Raw genomic sequence first — 21,486 nt, forward strand, 5'->3', positions numbered from 1 at the left:
CCCACGCCAACCCTGATGCTACAGAAGACAAGAAGTTAAGAATCCCATGTTCTTCATGTGAGGGACAACACCTTCAGCAGCCTTGTCCGCAACCCCACACAACAGTCGAAGGGTTCATATCAATAAAGCTTCCAGCATTGAATGTACACTGCAGGTCCGAGCATGTCACTATCAACAACTCCCTAGCGTCGCGACACTCCAGTCGTCCAGGCATCCGTGACATCATTCACAACGGTGTCCGGGAGGAGATAAGGAAGCTAGTTCCTGCCATCAGTTGCCCGGCTTTTATTTTGATCGCCGAGATTGTTTCAGAAGAAGTTCGACAGGCGTTTCAACTGGAGACTTCTTCGAGCGAAGCGGCATCTGACGAAACGAGGGCGACTTATGCAACAAAGTCAGAACGACCATCACCGGCTACCTGTTACTATTCAATGCCGATTCAACAAGACACCCCCTCGCCGAAGCATTCCAAACATCGGGAAGAAACAGTGTAGGTCCGCGCTGAACAGAGTACACCGCGGAAAACGGAGGTACTGCGAATGGCCGACCGAAAACCACTCTGCTACCACTGCATGAGGCCGACCATGTCTACTGGAGGCGCCCGTACCAATGAATTGGCCTGCAAGGGTTCGTGCAGAACGACCCTCGACCACGTCTCGACGAGCGTCCGGGGAAGATTGGGGATTATCTTCGGCGGTCTTTGTCCCTGGTGCCGACATGACCCCGAAGCTTGTGATTTACTTCATCTGGACGGGAGGTAAGCACGACAAAGCAGGTGAGCAGTAATGCAAGGAAAGTTGATCTGGTGTCGGTTGTCGTCCAAGGACAATACCTATAAATTTGCTGACACTAATTATCTGTGCCCACGCCACGAAGCACACAATTTCCAACTTTGAGGGAGAATACCGCTCAGTGACCTTAAGAAATAGAATGGTTGCTTGCTCTCAAAAGTGGACTGCAAGCATCACGAGACTTCACTTTGCCCCACAAGAGTTGCACAAGTTGTAGTGGTCGTGGGATGCAGAATAAGTCTGCATTACGAAATGGAAGTGAAATTGCTTGGATAGCAAACAAACATTGTTGCCAGCTATCAAGTCAACGGTACTGCAAAAGGCACAGCCACATAACCAATACATGCCCGAGCTTGCTGCATTGATGCAGAAAACTACCAGGAAAATTTTGCGGATTAGAAGCCAGCCTTGCAGCTTCAGTGCGTCAAATGTCAGTGGGCGCACACGACGTATGATTACAAGACGGCATCAGTCGGTCAAAGTTGCTACTCGACCAAACTGAACACCGACGTGCCAGGAGCGTCATCCCACAACAAGGTTCACAGGTATACAACTGAACGCCTGACAGGAGACTGTCAGAGAAAGAACTCGTTCTGGAACCATTAACTAAGAGTCAATAATTATGTAATCCTGTGGAAATAAACATATTTGATACACTAACGAGATAAACCTATTTCCGCTTGCCTTTACGCCTTGAGAATTTATACACCAAGAATTGTGTTCACCCCACGCGCAGGTCCTTTTGAGGACACTCGCATCTCTGACCCTTCAATATTAATTAATGGGACATACCAGACTGGCAGACTTGTTGCATTGGGCTGCACTCATTCCACTTCTCCTGAACACACCTCTGAGCATATACTTTAATCATATGTGTTGATGCATTGTTATATAGCAGGACACTTCCTATACGTATGCCGTAATAGACCCTTTGCGGAATCCCATCAAGCAACAGAACTGTTAGCATTTTTTTTCGACGTAAAGCACACAAATGGGCCCCAGTTCACGTCGAATGCTAATGCAGCATTCGAGTCCAATAGGCGCTGAGCCGAGTTCACAGTGATGGCGGACGTAACATTCTTGTCGAACAAATGACCAAAGTATGAAAGCCTGGGGTAATTAGAATAGTAGCTACTGTAATTCGTTTCCTTACAATTTGGCAAACACCAAAGGCTACAGTCTCGGTGAGCCAATATGCACGTTGGAGAGAGGCACATGACAACATGCCATTCAGAGTGCTCGTCTGCACAGATTTGTCACACACCTTCGCTCTGTCTCTCTGATTGGCTCGAGGGGGCTGTGGCGGTTGTCCTTTTTCAGGTTACAATGATACGAAGTATAGACGCTTTACAGCAGCTGTGCATGGGCGCCGCCATAACCGCCCTTCAGTTTTTATTTTCGCTTATATTTTTCACTCTGCTCCATCATTACCACAGGAGGACAGGTTACTGGCATTTTAGATACGACGGTGTCTTTCCCCAGCATTTGCCTTTGTGGAGGCTTGCCAAAGCCCGCTTCAGTGGTTGGATATCTCGGTAAGACAGTAGAAGGTCGGCAATGGCGTCTGCAATCTGGCGCGTGTGTAAAGCGTCTATAGGCAGCCCACACTTTTCAAAAAAGGCTATTGAGGAGACCGAAAGGAATGGCCAACATTTTTCAACAAGACTGCTCTTCACGGAAGGGATGAACACAAATATGAATCATTTTATCCAGGTAATTAGAACAAGTAAATAATTGACCGACTAATACAATGCAATCTTGGTGAAAAAAAGTATTGCTGCAATAAATCCTGCGAAAGAGAAAATAGGTGCAGTTAATCTATGCATACACCAAAACAGTTGTTCTTATTGCAAGTCGAATAGCTTTGAAGCAGGTGCCTGCAACTACTTATTCATCCCCACACTCAATAAAACGTCATCCTCGTAGCTGAAAATAAGTGTGCACTTCGCACTCACCAAAGAAGGAAGAAAAACGATCGAATGTAGAATCGTCGATTAGCACAAAGGGTTAAAGATCGCAGGAGCTTCCTTGCTAAAAGTTGCTATGGTTATTCGGTGACGCAGGCCTGAAAAAACTTCTCCTAGGCCCTAACGCGACGTATACCTTTCGCGTCAATTCTCAGACATTCCAACGTTCAAACAAAGCTAAGTGAATGCGAAAATTTTATGCTAAAACCACCATCGATCCTCGAACAGATCCCAAATCCGAGCACCGGTATGGCGATACGGCTGATGCTGTCTCACAGGTGTTAATATCCAGATGATCCAGAGCGATCTTGCGCAGAAAAGGTATAAAATCTCATTCCTTCATATTTTCACATTATACCTGCGTCAGCGAGCACGAAAAGCCCGAAGTCGTCGGAAAGCCGCTGCACATCACGGCTGCCGCCGCACCGAACAAACTCCCATCCGCCAGCTCTGGGCGCTGCCATCTTACCTGTGACGTCACGGCTCTTGTTCGGTCACGTGACGAGTGGTCACATTTGCGTAAAACATGGCGGCAACCGGGGGGGTGCCACTTCGGAACTTCCGGTTTATCACTCTAAGCCCCTCTACCTCGTTGTGCTGCGCAGCGCCCATTTGCATTGCTCGCCCGAAGGAAAAATCCATCAATGTAACGCTGTTTGGCAGTCAATGTTTTCTAGTGGACCGCTGACTGCGCCTGACTGTACGTCAAGCATGTCTGATTGGCCAACAAGTTACTCTGACCGACAGTCAAACTCCAGTCAGACCCCGCTTGTCGGCTTTCTGATGGTTTCCTGGTGGCAGTCGGCGGCCGCGAAATGCCTTCAGGATGTCCTGGTGGTGATTCTGACTGTACATCGATTGTCTCTGACTGTACGTCAGAAAGCTTTGACGTGCAGACAGACGTACGGTCAAATGACGTAAAGTTCGTTCGGATACCACTATTTCGTCAAATCTATGAATACGAAAAGTAATCTATGCACGAGAAAACGATTTCGGGACGTGAGCCCATAAAACCGCTGACATTAGAGATATGACACGCAACCGACCGACAACCTTGATCAGAAGCCCGCCGAAGCGCCGAACACGACACTTCGCACTTCGCTTCGCCCATATCTTCGCTGAGCTTTCATGAACGATCGCTCTCGACTCGTTTTGTTTGCCCGCTTGCTCCAACCTGTTGATCCTGCCCGGACTCTACAATCTCTTATGTTTTAGTAGAATTTCTACTCGACAAGACCCAGCCTGTTGTGATTTCCGACGATGTAAGGAATTTTAGCGGTGTAGTTGAAGACGACAATGTGTACCAGGTCTACAGGGCCGATGACGCGCGAACAAAAGGATCGTTCTACGACGCGAAAGTACTCTACATGGCAGGTGAGTAAAACTGAAGTACGGCGAGGGATATACGAGTGCTTTGCATAACATGCTGACGGCTTAATGCATTTGCAGCCGAAGCATCTCGTATAAAACGAATAGTTAAATCGAGTTTCTGTAGCCGTTGCGTAGCATGGCGGTTAAAATGTCCGATTTGTACGCAAGCGGTCGCGGGTTCGATCCGCGGTGGTGCTACATTTTTTTTTCTCGAACATTTTGTTTTATCGAGGCATTTGGCGATATTTATGAGTGCGTATAGCTTTACTCTTATATAAATGCTGCCCTTGTTGATGAAATTCCCTTGGCAGTGGCAGTCAGACGTCATCTGACCATCAGATGACGTCTGATGGTCCATCACGTTCCACCAAGGTTGCTGACTGGCAGTCAGTGTCCCAAATTACGTAGCTTGATGGAATTTTCAATAGGGTCGTGTGTCCCCTGCGCAAGGCCGCGTTCACACTTGCGAAAAACTCTCTTGACGCCGACCGAATTTACTGGCCGGAAAACGACGGCGCCGGCGCCGTTCACATTTGTTGCCACCCGTTGCGTTCGCGCGGTTCCGGTCTCTCGCTGATATTAGACCAGACTGCCCTTGGCTCGAGGGGTGTTCAAAACTGCTTTCGCAGACTTTCTCTTTAGTTCATTCTAACCCGCAGTGTCGAGAAAATGACCATCATCTTGGCGATACGAGAAGGCAATAATAAAATTACGAGTAAAAGGAGACAACGTTTTCCGCTACTGTGACCGTGCCTTCAAGCCAATTTTATTCCACAGATCTCCATTGTGGGCACTGTCTTTGTTGCTCAGGTGCCCCTTGTCGAACAGGGTTGAATAATTTAGCCTCGATCAGCATTTCTGCTCGCACAACAATACCAGAGGAGACAGCGCCTTTTGGACAATTTGGCAACTCCCGACAACTCCGGCAGCAACGCCAACAACTCGGGCGACTCGGACAGGATGTGACGCTGGCAAGCGCCATTTCCTCCGTGCGTTCCTATTGGCTGCGACGGCTTGGAAACGTTTTTTGCGTGGAAAAAATAGGTCTCAGACCGATTGCTCCCGCGATCGAATATTCCGTCGCCGATGAGAGAATTCCCCTCCCGGCGTGAATTTCCCGGCTGATTCGCCTGCGAATCCGCAAGTGCGAACGAACCTTAAGGCCGTCATCGCTGCCGCAGGAGACAGCCGCGAAGAGAGCACCACTGCGTAAATCAAGCCTCGCACACAGCAGAACAGCAGAATATTATTGCGGTAGATGCCTCCAGCCCCCCAGCTAATTAAAAAGTCCTCGCAATATAAGAGCTCACCATACAAGGGACCCTTCAGTGTATCCAGACATACATAGCCTCCCGCGCAGGTCAGGTCAAGGGAGTCACTCTTGGGGCCGAGAGACTCACAAACGAAGTGCCAATGGACAACATAGAGACCGGCCGCAGAATCCTCGTCTCAGCCCACACCATCGGCCAGACTAATGATATGTTTACACCTGAGAAGAAATCCGCTACCGTGGTAGCGGATTGGCTCCCGGCGGCAGTGGCGACGAGCGAGATGTGTTTACATCTATTTCCTTTGAACGGTGGCGGCTGTTCTCGTAACATCCCGTTAAATGTGACAAAAGGCGCGAGAGCTGGCAGCTCGGCTGTTTCTCCCGGGCGTTGCTGCTCCCCAGTCTCGCTGTTTTTGGCTCGACAAGTAGGCGTGATCTTCACGTTGACGCTGCATCCCAAAGGAAAAACAAAACAGCGCGAAATTTATAAATGATTACGTAGATGAAGAAGAGGATATTGCGGTGATTATTCTCTTGTCTTCCCTGCTTGCGATGGAGGAGGGGGAGCAGCGAGCGCCGAAAATGCAGCATCGCCGTCGGCGGTGGTGGGTTCGCCCATGCTTACTAGACCGCGAAAGGACGAATCAAGCAAGTTGCATCCTTCCTCGTCTTCGCTCGTATGCCAGCGACGCTTCGCCGTGGCACCGACGCTGGATGTCTTCGATGCCGTCTACACCATTGCCAAAAACAAACAGGAAGAACGCGTACTTGTGGTGTAGGCAGCGTCGCGCTGCGCAGGAATGTCAATTCCGGTCAGTGAAACGCCTCGTTCGGCGGCAGAAATAGGTCCTGGACCTATACGGCTCGCCGTCACGTTTTCCGCCCAGCGTGTCGCCCCAGCGGTAAAAGCTCGGCGGATTCGCTAGCGGATCCGCAAGTGTAAACGAAGCATAACATCGCTATGCAAACGTTTCCCTTTTGGCGCGAGCCGCAGTCAGCCTCGCCCAGCGCTCGATCTTGCTGTTACGCCGCCATCGACGTCTCATCAATTTTATTACTATATTAGTAATGGGCATACATTCGCCCCCTTAAACGCTTTGTTTCAGTCAATCATTCGTCGCCTCATCAATTGTCATTCGTGTCATATTGGTGGAGGTGCAGGGTACCGCCTTCCATGCCCGTGAAATGTACCCCTCAGAAGATCTGTCGGGATTGATCTTTTTCAAGTCCCGGAAAGCTTATTCCGTTGACGATCCTCAAATTCGCATCAGTCGCCGTACCCAAGGCCTGCCCCCGGAATTCGTCCCCTTACCGTACAAGCCAACAAGGACTACGCCCGCTATGAACACCAAGTCGCAGCAAGACGGAACACCCTTCACCTCGCTGTCGTAAAACCTGGGCACGTTAATCTGCCGAAGTGTGGTGAGCTCGTTTACCAGTTGTTCCAGCCACTCATAAATTGTTCCGACAGTGTATCGTACCAGCGCAGGCTCAGCTTTCAGATTTCCTGAAACAAGATCTTGGCTCGCACAACGAAGGGGGAGTCGAAACCAAGGGGGTCATACAGGCGTGCCGTCGTCTGGAGTACGAAACGCTTGATGTTTGTTCGCTGGCGGGCAAACTCAATCAGGTCTTCTGCCAAAGAGGAAAGGCTGTCTTCATTCGACTTCCACGTCAGACCGAGTACCTCTAATACACTCGTCTGTTCTCCTAATGGTCTCTCATCGGGACCCTTGTTTTCAAGCATTTTTGTCAGGGCTGCGCTATTGGAGCCCCATTTATGAGCTTCATCCCAGTTGCTCCAAACATCTCAATTGCCTGATTGCAGAATGCCCGGACATCCTCTTCACTTTCCGCGCCCGCAAAGAAGTCGTCAACGTAGACCGATCTACCCTGTCGCTCTGCTGTCTTGGAGAATACGCTCTCCATTTCTTTGAAATGATGTCGCAGGTTTGCGGCCAACAGAAAGGGGCTAGTCATTGCTCCGCAATTGACTCTCGTCATACGCCACACTTCCACCTGTGAAGTTGTCTGGTTCGGTTGACGTGGTTCTTTGTACCAGAAGAAACACAGAGCAATGTGATCATCCGGGATTACTCCGATCTGAAGGATGACCTTTTCAACGTCCGCAACCAGTGCCACTGGGTTTTGCTTGAAGTTGCCAAGCAGACTAACAATGTCTGGTTTGTGGTTCGGGCCGCTCTTCAGGTTGTCGTTTAGTGACTTGCAGTTCGGTCCGTGTGAACCCGCGACGAAAACGATTCTCATCTTCGTCGTAATGCTGCCCTCTAGCAGAGCAGCCTGGTGAGACATGTAGTACACGCATTCACTGCCTGATCATGTCTCCGCATGAGCTCAGGATTCTTTCTTAGTCGCTTTCGCTGGCTTTCGAGCCTCTTCCAAGCCACGTACCTGTCGATTGAGATAAAGCTTTACACCAGGTTTCAAATGGAGGTTCACCTCGTATCTTCGAACGGATTTGCTAATGCTTCCCTCAAAGCGCTGGAAGATGTTGCTATTGGTGTGATCCTGGACCTCTGCGTCCACGACTTTCATACTTTTAATCCCCCAAGAGCTGTCAGGACAGCCGTGTTTTCCTGCTTGCTCACGGCAGCTCTGAGGACAATCACTTGAGAAGAGTTGACAACAGCTGAAGTCACCTGAGATCGTCCATGTACTGCCCAACCAAAGGCAGTTTTCACTGCCGTCAGGTTCTCGCTCAGTCGATGGACCCTTCCCGTAACTCATCCCCAGTAGTGATTCGATCCTAAGGAGATCCCTACACTGTTGCCCTCGAGTCCGTTCAGGTCGTTGCCCACCGTCAGTCCGAGTGCCTCCATATTCACAAGGATGTCTTCATCCGGGCTTTGACGTTCTTGTTCGCAGATAGAACGCATCTCGAGGGCGTCTATCTCGTATATCTGGCCGGTTAGATGATTACTTAAAACTACTTGTACTCTACAGTACGTTTTTTCCCTAGTCTTGCCACCGAACACTCCAACCCACTCAGAACCTCCATCCTGAGAAGCTTGCAACCAAGACCCATAGACAGCTCCTCTGTAATGAAGGAGCGCTGACTACCGAAGTCGAAGAGAATGCGGGCCAACTTCCTTTTGTTCTTGCTTTCCACCCACGCGGTAAGTGTTTGCAGAAGGACAGCCGGTTTGTTGCTCTTCTCGCTCACATGCAGGTTAAGTGATGTCTTCCGCGTTTCATCCGATCCGCCGGCAGGCCGTCCCGGCACGTTATCTTGATCACACAGAGTAGATACACGCCTCCCTTGACACCTGTCACGACAGAGCGTGCCGGGAAACATTCTTGCCATATGGTTCGGCTTTGTGTAACGGAAGCCCCTCTGTCGGCCGGCAGCCAGCGCTTCTTTTTCTTGAGTTCAATCTTTGCGTTACAGTCTGGTGTGTTGTGCACCTTTGATTTGCAAAGGAGACATTCCATGCTGTCCTTCCTGCCATGCAGGGCCGTAGCAGTAGCGTTCAGAGTCTTGGCGTAGTTTAGGCGCCTCTTCGGCAGTTCATGCATGGGCAAACAACGTGTAGGCTTACCGCCGGCGTTTGCGGGTTGTTCCTTGGGTGCTGTTTCCCGGCTCTCCACCTTGATCTTGAGAAAGTTCGGCAGAGCGCGCACTTCCTTAACGGGTCCCGGCTTCGTTCCTGAGTCGGACCCAATGTCGGTTGCTGATGTTCTCCCGGTGGTGGCATATTTGGCATTCTCCGAAGACATCTTGCGCTTGAAATCCAGCCTTGCGTCGCCCAGAAGCGCCCGAAGCAGAACCTGGTAGGCCATGGCACAGTTGTACTGATCCGTCGCACCCAACGCCCGAAGGCGCCGGATGTAAGCGTGGGAGCTGTCGCAGACCCGCCACAGAGCTCTGACGCTGCGCGATGACGGCATCTGATTGATGTCCACGACCCCTGTCATGTGGTCCTGGATCAGCTCCGCCTGGTTCCCGAACCGCTGCTGCAGGAGCTCGATGACGTGGACTTAGCATTGAGCAGTTGGGAGCAGTCCTGCGATGGCGCCGGCTCCATCCCCAATCAGGACTGACCTCAAGGAGCTTAATTGTTTTGACGATGATAGGTCCGAATTTTCTTGGATGGCGGTCTGAAACTGCAGGACTCCCAATTTCTTCGGTGCCCGTTAAACTTGATGAGCTCTAATCTGGGAAGCTAGATTTTTGCTGTCCCCTTTCTTGCTTCTCGATCATCGTTCGATTCCCCTCGTGTTCGTTGGACATCCTCCGGGCTTTTCACTTTTCTTTTGAGGTTCGCTAGGCATGCGACGATATGTTCTGAATAATCTATCACTTGCAAAAATTCTGCTTCTGCTTCTTCTTCGGAAATCAACGACTCGATCGCGGCATCTAGGTGGTTGAGCTGGCCCCGAGCAAGGCGTAGACACTCGATCAAAATATTGAGATCATCGATGGTCGCCGTAGCTGATTGTAATGAACCCTGTGCCTCGCCGAAGAGCCTCGTCACTTCCGTTCAATGCGTTTTTCTTTTTTTATTCTTTTTTTTTTCTTGAGGACATCTATTGCTGTTTAGTCCTGGCTTGAGGTACTGATTGCTTGTGTCGGTCTATCGTAGATGTTGCCTTTGATTACCAGGTTTCACTCGATCGTTCAGTCGTTACGTTCCCTTCTCTGTCTGCCGGTGATTCGATCACACGTTGCTCGTCGGCTTTATTTGTAGTGCAGCAGTTTCTTCCCCGGTTTAGGCATGCAAGCCGATGCCGTTGTCGAGAGGCAGGCCGATGCCGTTATCGAAAGTTCAGACAGGCCAGCCATAAAAAACGAAAGTTCCCGAGGGTAGCGTATTTGGCCCATTATAATTTATTTTGTATAATACTGGAACTGTTGCCCTGGGTGGAAATGTTAATATAATGATAAATTTTTATGCCGATGATACAAGTAGGATTGTCGCTCATAACCATGTTAGTACAACTGTTTCAATAATACAGGAAGTGCTAAACCGAATCGAGGAAAACTAACAATGAATTAAATTAAACGGCAAAAAGAAAGCTAATTGTTTTGATTTTATGTTAAAATGGTAGTGTTATTCCTTGTTTTCCTTCAAATAATCGGAAAATTGAGTTTGTTGATAAGATTAAAATATTGGGTAAATATTTGGTGAGTGTTTCTCAGAGGATAAAAGCTGGAATGCTCATATCGTGTGATATGAGCATTCTATGTTTACAAATAAGGGCATCGAAGAACGTTGGCCTACTAACAAAATTTAAAGCTACATTTGTTATTCAAACCAAATCAACAATTTATGATTTGTTAATTTGTTCTCATCTTAATTACTGTAACCTTTTTGGGGCACTAAAAAAATACTAAATTACAATTTATAAAATAGGGCTGTTCGTGCCGTTGCGTACCGTGGCATTTCGTCATCCTAGTGAGTCTACATTTAGATACTTTAATTTTGAAACCTTCCAGAAAATGTATTGTTTGAAGCTTTCGTCGACGTACCGACAGGTTAGCAAACGTAAAATATTGCACCATTTTGCGCTGCCTAAGAGCCAATCAGCCATCGATGATCCATCGATCGCGTACTAACTACCCTGATTAAAAGCTTAATTTTATTGGGTTCACCATGCTGAAGAGTTCATGTAAAATAGCAATCAACATAGGTACACTATCACATAAAGGTTTATTAAATTGTATACTTTCAATGTGACTCGCGTATAGTGATATTTTTATGCTGTGCAGTACAATCTTGTTCTTTTAGAGCCTTGATGTTTTTTGCTGTGTAGTATATTCGTGTTATTTGATATTATAGTCCTCTGCCTTTTTATATTTGCTTATATAAAAATGTGATCTCATCCTTCGTTCATTTTCGAGTTGCATTAATGTGTTTGTTATAGTTTTCTTTTACCTTTGTTAATTTTTGCTGCTGCGATCTGCGGAGTGGGGAGATGGGGCGGGAACCTCTGTCAATCTGCCTTTTAAGAGCTTTTTGGCCCAGTCCCCTTTTGGCCTCGTGAAAGTATGTGATAGCCAATAAACCTGTTCTGATTTGATTTGATTTAAAGGTAAGATCGCTCTGCTCAGGTCATAGGTTAGGTGAGAGAAACGAGGTTAGTCTCAATTTAGTTGGCTGAATTCATGAAAACAAATTTGAAATCCAAAAAAAAAACAAAAAAATTACTCTAATTCACGCAGAATTCGTGAGCAAAAGAGTGGGGTACAAACTATATAGAGGACGCGACGCGCCTTTGTCAAACGACAATATCATAGATTAGTCTTTTTAAGGAATCACTTGAGCACTGATCAGTGACCCGTCGTTTGGCATTCAGTGAACTTCGCAGAAAATAAAATTTAGATGCTTTTTGTGAGGAAGCATTCAATTTCTGTGGGAAAGTTACGCGTCCCATATAAAATAATCTTGAGTGAAAACAATGACCCAAAACCCAAGAAAATACCAAACGCTTTATAAGATTTTATTGCGATTGCATTTTTTTCCACCCCAAAGGAACACAAAACTGCGATGTATGTATAATAGAAACAATACATGTTTTAAATTTTGATAAAATATAACAGCTAATTCAACTTTTCTCCCCTTTTGAAGGGTGTGTTAATATGTCACCTTGTGACATTATTATAATGACACCTCACGTCAAGTGATCTACAAAGATTTGCAACCAGGTGGCTGGACAAGCGTTTACTGGTAAGGCCAGTCGATACACATACAACCGCACACTAAAAAAACAAGGATACATGATCGTGGCGATGTCCGTTTGTAGTTTTTAAATGCGTTATGCTGAAGTGGCGCTGCTTTCCTTCACCACATGACACACCTGTTCTCTAAGACCATATTTGAATTCTTCGGGCAATTGAACGCTGCTGCGAATTCTTCCACATTTTGTGCGACAATGTTAACCCTAGAACAACAAGATTCATACGTCAGTACACAGGTATCTGCTGCCTAGCTGCTCATCAAATACACACATTAAAATGAATCTTAAAGGGCCACTTCGGTCGAAAACGAAACCAAAATAAATGAATGGTATAACTATGGTACGTTGCACGAATTATGATTACTGCCGAAGTATTACGTCAAAGGGAAGTCGCGTACTCCACCAAAACCGATGTTAAAGGTGCAACCGGCTGCTCTTTATCATGCGGCAAGCGGGTTAGCTTTTAGTCAAGGAACACTGGCGCAGCAGCCTCCTGATATCACGCCGAGGTGGAGCTGCGGTTGATCGGTTGTACCGCGTACCGCTGCACCATTTGGACGCCAATTCGCCACCGTATGACTGGTGATCAGTGTTGCCCTCTCTCTAGCAGATATTTTCGGTTTTTACGTAGGGATCCAAACTTTGAGCAGTGATATTTATAAAACTAAACAGAATATCGAAAAATATTTATGTACCTTGTAATCAGCGACACTGATTTAGCTGAAAAGAGTTGTAATCCCAAATTCAAAAATATTGATCGGAGTTGCCTTTTAAGTACAACCTAGGATTTCAAGTGCTTAAGAGACGTCTAAGAAAAATCACCAAAAACGCGGGAGCTACACTTCTATGAACATAAACAAAGCAACAAAAACAACATGATAGGTAATTTCCGCCGTGTCATAACATACTTATTTAGAAAAAAACATTCGTCTAATTTTTTCGGAACTGGCTTCATAAGCTGCCGCGCCGGGGGTTACCTCAAATAATAAAAGTGTGAATGAAAATTGCACGCTTAAAAACATAATTTTGTATGCACTGAACTCACCTGTGTTTTGGTGGACTGTGATCGTCATTTCTAATCATATACTTGAGGAATTCCGGCAGCATATTGTGGCAGAAGGACTTGGAAAGAGCACAAAAATATGTTTGAAGTACATATTTGCCTGTTTAGTGTGAGTCTCGCGGTTGATTATGTCAGAACCAAATTTCCCAATATAATCTCCATAGCAATCATACTAAAGTTACACGATAAAAACAGTTCACAACGGATCTCTTGATTTTATCGCTTCGTAGAGCTCTTCATAGACGAGCACAGTAGTTTTCTAGTGGGGGTCGGTGCACCCTTAGGGGTCCCTGCAGACTTTCTTGGGATCCCCTAAGTCCTCGACTCTTAGTCAGAGTTGTATATGTAGAAAGTTTGGCCATTCGTTGGGAAGTATAAGAGACAAATGAGGAGGCGCCATTGGCCGAAGGTGGGCAGGGCGTGTACCAGGGCGTCTTTAGAAATTCAAATGTGGCCAACCAGAAGCCGGAAATAATACCCTGGTAGTGGTCGCGAGAAGCAAACTTGATAAGTGCATCGGAGTAAGTCTCGGTGACCGAAAACATGGTGCACGTGATGCTTCAATCACGGTCATCCAAAAAGATGGTGGAAGAGTGCAACTAGTGGAACAATCGACATAATCCGTACGCCAAGCGCTGAGGGCCGGAAATCTGCCGTCCGAGCGGTCACACCCTGTCTGAGCAAAACAGAGTTGAGCGGCGCATTCGGTTCTTACATCTTACTGCATGATCGTGATCGAAACATCACGTGCATCCTATTTTCAATCATGACGGGTTAATACATTTAGCTCTTACGCGCTTATTAAAATGACCACAACTGTTTCTCGCTATTACCGCTAGAGGATACTTTTCAGCTTCTAGCTGGCCAAGAGAGCATGCCAAGCCCTCTTTCTGCGTCTGGTGCACGCCCTGGCTCTGACCGGGCCTCCCATTGACCAAACTCTCTGTATACACAACTCTGCTGTTAGTCAAGCGGAGCAGTAATTTCTTTCTAAATTGAATCTGGCTGTTTTTTAACGCTTAATAGACCGAACCTTGTGTGCCGTGTTTGTAGAACTGATTATTCTCTGCTTCAGAGATTCAAATTAAGTTGGTTAGCACACATTCAGTTTTCTTCATTTGTTGTTTGTAATTGTCATCATCGAATAGCTTCTTATCAAATGTCTACATTACCATTGGTCGTAAAGCACTGGACGTCACTCCCTCGCCACATTCTTTCTTTTGATAACACTAACATATTTGCAGCTGCCGATATACCCTCTTCTCTAACCTCCTATATATAGGGTGGTCCAAGTCACCAGGCACGAAATAGTATAGACCATAAAAATCGACGCCTGCACGTAGTAATCTGACCTATTCGTCAAAGGTGTATTTCACAAGTCGTTTTTTTCTTGTAAAATTGCAAATAGTAGTTCTCTTTCTGTAAAAAAGGGCCAAGTAACCTGCCACGGCCTACTGTGGGCGACGACCCAGACGACCAAGTGCAGCAGCGGGGTGTGTTTGGCGTTCGTAGTGATAGATGGCGTCGGGAACAGCGTCGGAATGTTCAGCCAACCAGCGAAAGAAAGCAGACGACACGCAGATGAAATCCGTAGGCAGCTAAAGCGCCGTCGTTATGCAGACGCGTTTCTTTTTTTACCTTAGGTTTCGCTTTTATTGTCCGCATTTATTTTTTAACCAAAGATACACTTCAAAAATATTATGTTCATTTTAACAAACCCCAATGGTCGCGAGCCGTCGCGATAAGGCGGTAGCGCCATCTATCAATACGAACGCCAAACCCCCCCCCCCCCCCCCCCCCCCAATATTGGATCCCTGTCGTCTGCGTCGCTGCCCGTCGTAGACCCTGGCAAGTTTCTTGGCCTTATTTTTTTTAAGAAAGAAAGGTACGCTTTGTAATTTTACAAAAAAAAACTTGGGAAATAGACCTTCGACGAAAATGTTTAGATTGCTACGTACAGGAGCCGATTTTTACGGTCCATTTTAGACCGAGCCTGGTGACTTGGACCACCATATAGAATTCAGTGTTTTAGCGTTTGCTCAAGTTATCTTGATTGTTATTTTGTTTATAAGTATGCTGGCCCCTTCTTTAATACCCTTTGCGTCTTCAAAAAAAAAAGAAATGCTGGTGATCAGGCTGAATTATCTCACTAATTATCCAAAGACAAAAAGTGTCAATTTTACAATAAAAAAAAGTAAAAAACACTTGAGCGCGCACCTTCATGTTGTCAAACATCAAAGCTCCACACTAATCAGTCTGTTTCCGTTTCAAAACTGCTCTAAGAATCGGATTACTTTGGGGTAGGTCTATTTACCCCACGTTGATAAAAACCGCAAATAGCAAAAACAACTGAGTACGATAACACACCTCTGTTATTTCTACTAACACCAATAAAAATACAATAATTGGGTGCAGTGAAGTGGATCGTGATCAAGGAAGTATGGGTATTTAAAACTTCATAAAATTTTGCTACTAAGAACGCTGTCAGTAAAACTTTGTTCGAAGTCGCATTTTCAAAACCTTTGTTTTGGAGTCTTTTTCTTTAATAACACTATAATGAAATACCATACCCCAATTCAGGTGTTGGTAAAAGGGCATTACATATCAATTCCCGGTACCGGAAAAAGCTTAGAGGGGGCATTTCTTCAATTATTCTGCAAGATACCAATGCCGCAATTTTCAAATTGAGTGTAATGTGGACAACTCGGTAGTGTGAAATCAGGCCGTTCAGAAGTACAGAGCGTCGAAACGAGATTTTCTATAGTATATGACAGCTTAAGAAATTCCAGGCATGGCAGGTCTCATGCAGCTTAATATTGCTCAACTTCAAATAGGATTGAGAAATTAGCCGATAACAACGAAGAACAAAACACACAAAAAAAAAACGTGAATATACTAAGCCAAAACCTACGCTTCTTAAGCTGTCCTATTAGTGACTCTAAACGACAAAAACGAAATACTGTGCATATGGGCTTCCCTGTGCTTTGACCGCTCGATCTGGTCAAAACCCAGAGAACTGCTAAAAAGTGAGAACCACGTCTAGATTTAAGTATAATGCCACTGCGGAGTCGAATTCTTTAGAAGATAGGTAAGCGTGTTCATGCAGCAAAAGTACGAGAAATTTTTAGTTATCTAGACGTACTTAGTCACGCCAGTCTACCTCATTCTTACGGGAAAGCTAGAGTCACTGAATGTTCTCAAAGTACCGAATTCCATTCAGTCCGCTTACAGGAAGTCAGTCCCCGCAGAATCCTGTTTTGATTGGCTAATGTAACCCGTGGCGGATGCTTTCAGTCGTCCATTTTGGAAAATGGCCCAAATACAACCTCAAACGTAAATAAAACGTTTCCGTGTACCACGGCTACCGCGGGTACGGACGGGTGGGAGCTAACGGCATCGATGAGTTAGGACCCAGCGGTGGGTGCGTTGATCTTTTCTAGATTTTTTTCAGTATGAAGTAGCCGCTAATCTGGCTTGCCAAAGAAGGTTGCCGGCTCGTTTGCTCGCTCCGGTTGCGCTGGTGCTGCATTTCAACCTCTACGCCTCAGACTCTATGCCGAACACTCGACTTCAATGTGTTTTGAGGCGAAAGAGATAAAGACGAGAAAGCGAGTAGAAAGTCACGCACCAGACGAAACGAAGAAAAAAATCTTTGATAAAAAAATGAAAGACGATTGCAACTCCCTGTAATGCCGAATTAGAGCGCAGATCTCGAGGAGGAGGAGACGAGAGTATGCCCCTCCTCCTCTCCTCGTCCTCTGATCCTCCTTCTTTTTTCCTCCTCCCGCTCCTCTCTTGAGGTATTTCGATTATGCGATTTACCGTGCTAAATAATCTGAAAAAGATATATAGATATTTATCGTGGCATTCTCGCTCACCGCTTGTCCGGAGAAAGTAAATCTAGTTCTCACATCTGGAAGCTCCACTCTAAGTTCTGCCGGTGCCAGGAAACAAGACAGCAGGATCAGGGCGAAGGAACGAGACAGCGTTAAAGTCAACACTCTGACGAAGCACGTGATTCTCTCGATGTCATCCTACTTGCTGTCGGCTCCCTCGAAGACTGCTCGGCGTTTTTGCTTTCCTCAGCATTAGTCTTGAGCGTGCTCCCGGGAGATGGCACAGTAGAACAGCAAGTGCACGTCCCTCACGGCCATTGGGATATTTTCCCGCTAGGCTGGTATGAAGTTCTTTGTTTTGCACGAAATATTTGGCGAGTGCTGTAGGCGAGATATAACACAGCTACCACGAGCAAGCCGTTGTCGACCTTGGCGGCACACAAGTTACCAACTTCGTCTGACGTGCCACAGAGATCGATGGGCACAGCACAGACCCGTACCATGTAGATGGCCACTTGAATAACGAGTACACCACGTTTTCATACGTGCCCCTCTGTGATTTATGAATGGTGATATCACTTGCCTGTACGAAAAGTAGCGGGCATCTCCCCTTTTTTCCTCCTCCTCCTTCCTCGTCTCCTACTCCCTTCCCCTCCCCTCCTCCTTCTTCCTCCTCCTTGTTCTCCTCCTCCCCCTCTTCCTCCCTCTTTTATCCCCATCCTCCTCCTCCTCCCCCTCCTCCCTCCTCCTAACCGGGTCATCAAACGTGACGTCACATGTGACGTTATTATAGGAAATGTCCCATAATGCAACGCGTGGGCCACGCGTGACGTCACGTGTGACGTCATTATGGATTACGTCCCATAATTCAGCGCGCACTTACGCCGACGGGGACACCGCTCAAGCCGGAAACTGGCGCCTAAGAGCTGCTCTCTAAAACAAACCAGTGTCGCCAAAGACCAGGAAAGTGGATTGAGGAGCTCGCCGAGAACGAACGCCACACAGTACGCGCTTCGCTTCGACCGCACAGGGCCGCGCCATTTGGAGACGGGTTGGAGTGCGACTGCCGCGCCGCTACTCGGTTCTTAAACAATGCTTGGGAGTTTCGGTACTCTAGGAACATTCAATGACTTTAGGGAAAACAAGATACGAAGAAGGGCGCTGCAAGAAGGCGATGTGCTAAGCGCTCTGCTCTCCACTGGAGCAAGGGTCATGCTGGCGAAATGTGCCGCACAACAACGATTGGGATTGCATTGAGACTGCCGAGGATCAAGGTCGACCAGGTTTGGCTTTATCAAACTTTAAACGCAATATTCGACAAAAAGTACGACCCGAACTCAACTATCGTTTGCTTTTATATGGTACGAACATTGGTTTTTATTTCCTAAGATTTGCAACCAGCTACAGTTCAAGATATTTTACCGAAAATTTCAACTTGTTACGTTGAAGACGGGCAACACTTTTCAGGGAGTCGAACTTCCTCCAACACTGCCAAAAGGTCGGAGGTTCGTCTAACCCGTCAAACCTGAGGACCAAAACAAGTTCGCGACATCCGTAGTTATGGTACTGCTGTACGTTTCTGCTATCGCCTTCCGGTCCTGTTATTTTAGCCGGACTATGGCACGTCAGCAAGCGAGTTGTAATGTCGGGATCCAGTTTTACGTTTTTTCTTTGTACACACCAAACATAAATAAAACATATACAGGGTGATTTGAGATAAACTCGACAAAAGGGTGGCTGGTCGAGATTGTTAAATTAACCGATGTTTTTATATGCTATTGTCTAGTGTCTGGTATAAACGAATTCGATCTTAATTTTGACCAGAAGACGATATTTGAGGACAGGAAAAATCGTAAGGCATGAAGAGGTGGACAGTTGAATTAACGCGCACTGATGGAGGGGGCGCCTTTGAGAGCGAATAACTAAAACGATAACAATAGGAGAATTCTAATAACTTTTAGAAACAAACAATGGGTGCAGCTGGCTTGTAATATAAAGTAATAATATTTATTTAAATTTTCTTTATTTTTCCAAAAATTGCCAAACATGCCGGCTCGAACGACAAACGGCAAGATTTGGAGGCCTGTATCTCATGAAATAATTTAATAATTAATATATAATTTGCAGATAGTATTCTAATTATATATGGCTATTATATAAAAAATAATTAAGGCATTTCAGTGATACAATAGTCAGAATATATTTAAGCAAACATAGAAAAAACATCAAACAACGAAACACTCCGATGCGAATAAGAAAAAACACCACCTTCGATTTTTTTACATAAATTTGGATACGCTGTTATACTCTCTTTCGGTATTCATTTCTATTAAAAACATGTTGCATTATTTTATTAAGAAAAAAGAGACACCTCCCCAAAGTAGGGTCCCTTTGCAAAGCCTACACTTAGCAGTGCCCTATACAAGAAGTGGGTCTGAGTTCCAGTTTCAAGAACCTAACACACACCTTTTACATACTTTTATTCAGATGACTCCATTGAACTATAAAAATCGTTCACACACTAAAATTGAGGAGAAACTACTGTGTACAAAGAGCTATCATATTACGAACTAGTGATCCGAGAAAAGATACTGCAGCCTTCGGCCACTGGGAACTTTGTTTACTTAATTTTCCTACGGCACTATATGCTCCTCTCTCTCACCCTCTATCTCCATCTCTTTCGCTTATATATATATATCCCTGGCTTATATCTAGAATAAAAACATATCCAAGCATTCCCTTTGTGCGCGGTAGTGTTCTGTGGCTAGCAACAATCATTTCCTCGCGAAGATCACGATTATGGGGGAGTAGTTGACGGAAGTAGCAGGCGTCACTCGTCGCTATTTCTGGCAAAACGGCAGATACAATAATTTTTCGCATTTTCGCGCTCGCTGTCAAGGATGAGGGGGTTCGCTTGAACCAGCAAAATATGGCCGCCGATGCCTGTTTACTGAGCGGTCGTGCCTGTCGCCATCCTACTCGCTTGCTTCGCGGGCGATAATATCAGGCACAAAGAGGCACACTGACAGAGAACAGAACTCCCAAATACTCGAGCCCCACCTAAATACAGTAGAGCGTAAACACTGTCGCCATGTGAACCCTGGAAAAGTTAACATGGTGACAGTGTTTACGTTTTAGGTAAGGAAAAGCATGGCGCGTGGTATGAGCCGGAATCTTACACGAGGTGCAAGGTGAGCCCTGAGACCATGTCTGTTGCCCTAGAGTACTTCACAAAAGATGGGCTACAGTGTTCGTGCCAAGGTCCCAACCAGAAGGACGTAATCTCTCTCATGCTCGACGTGGAGAAAACATTCGTGCCAAAGCGCTTCCTGACACGCTTAATCTGAGAGGCATTTCGTGTATACAACAAAGGCAAGCAACTTGATTCCGGCGGTGGGCGAACAAAATATTATTCCTTGCGCCCTAGATGGGTCAAATGTATTCCACACCAGGAAGTGGGCGTTTGTGTGCGCTGCGCCAATCCTTACCTTTGTATTGCCGCTGTAGAGAACGTTACAGGCTCAACATTCTACACTGGTGAAATGAACTCAGCATTTCTCTGCGACCCACTATCAAGTCTGTGTCTTTAAAGAGACTGTGATCCCTGCCGAAAAGACCAGTCTCTTACACTCGAGGGACTTCATATCCAAGAGGATAAAGAGATTGTGTTTACAACATAAAAATCCGACAAACCTCGTAAAAAAAAACAAAAAAAAAAAAAACGCTGGATTTTGAGATTTACCTAAACATCGTTCAAGCAACCGTTGAAAGTTGGATATTTCACAACGATATCCGACAAACGCAAGATGAAGCGATCGGCGATGAAAAGCACGTGCATGCAACGCGGGAGCATTGACTTTCATTTTGACTTTGCTGAAAAGTGGTCCATCGTGCTTCCTGACAAAGTCAAAGCATATACCACCGAAGAAAAAAAGTTTTGACATTTACATGTGTAGTCACGTCAAGAAAATTTACAAACAGCGTTGCTATCATCAGTGAAGACCTGTGTGACGACATCGCTTTCACGTGCTTGGCTCTAGAAAAAGTGAAAGAGTGGGTTGAAGACAACGTTGCGGCATATTTGCACGTGACGTACGTAAGTGACGGGGCCACCAGTCACTTTAAGAATCGCTACCAACTTCACCAGTGTGCATAGAACGATTGCCCACAAATCCAGTGGTTTTTTTTTCTGCATCTAGACATGGGAAAATAAATGAGACGGAGTTGGGGGACTCGTAAGCACCAGGCCACGCTGAAATACCCGAGAGAACGTTCAATAAACGCATTCAGACGGCCAGGACAATCGTGAGCGTTCTATTTGAGAAACTTGGTGCATCTTGCATATCTGGACGAAAATGAGCTTGTTCGGTATCGTCAACAAAAAGTGGCTGACGGTGCGCGCCTTTCCTGGCATTCAGTCTTGGTACGCGTGGCGGCTGTGCAAGTCATCAACAAAACAAACCTGTGACTTATATGCAGCACGGACAGT

This window comes from Ixodes scapularis, unplaced genomic scaffold, assembly GCF_016920785.2.
Source record: "Ixodes scapularis isolate PalLabHiFi unplaced genomic scaffold, ASM1692078v2 PGA_scaffold1__304_contigs__length_218370807, whole genome shotgun sequence".
NCBI classification, from domain to species: Eukaryota; Metazoa; Arthropoda; class Arachnida; order Ixodida; family Ixodidae; genus Ixodes; species Ixodes scapularis.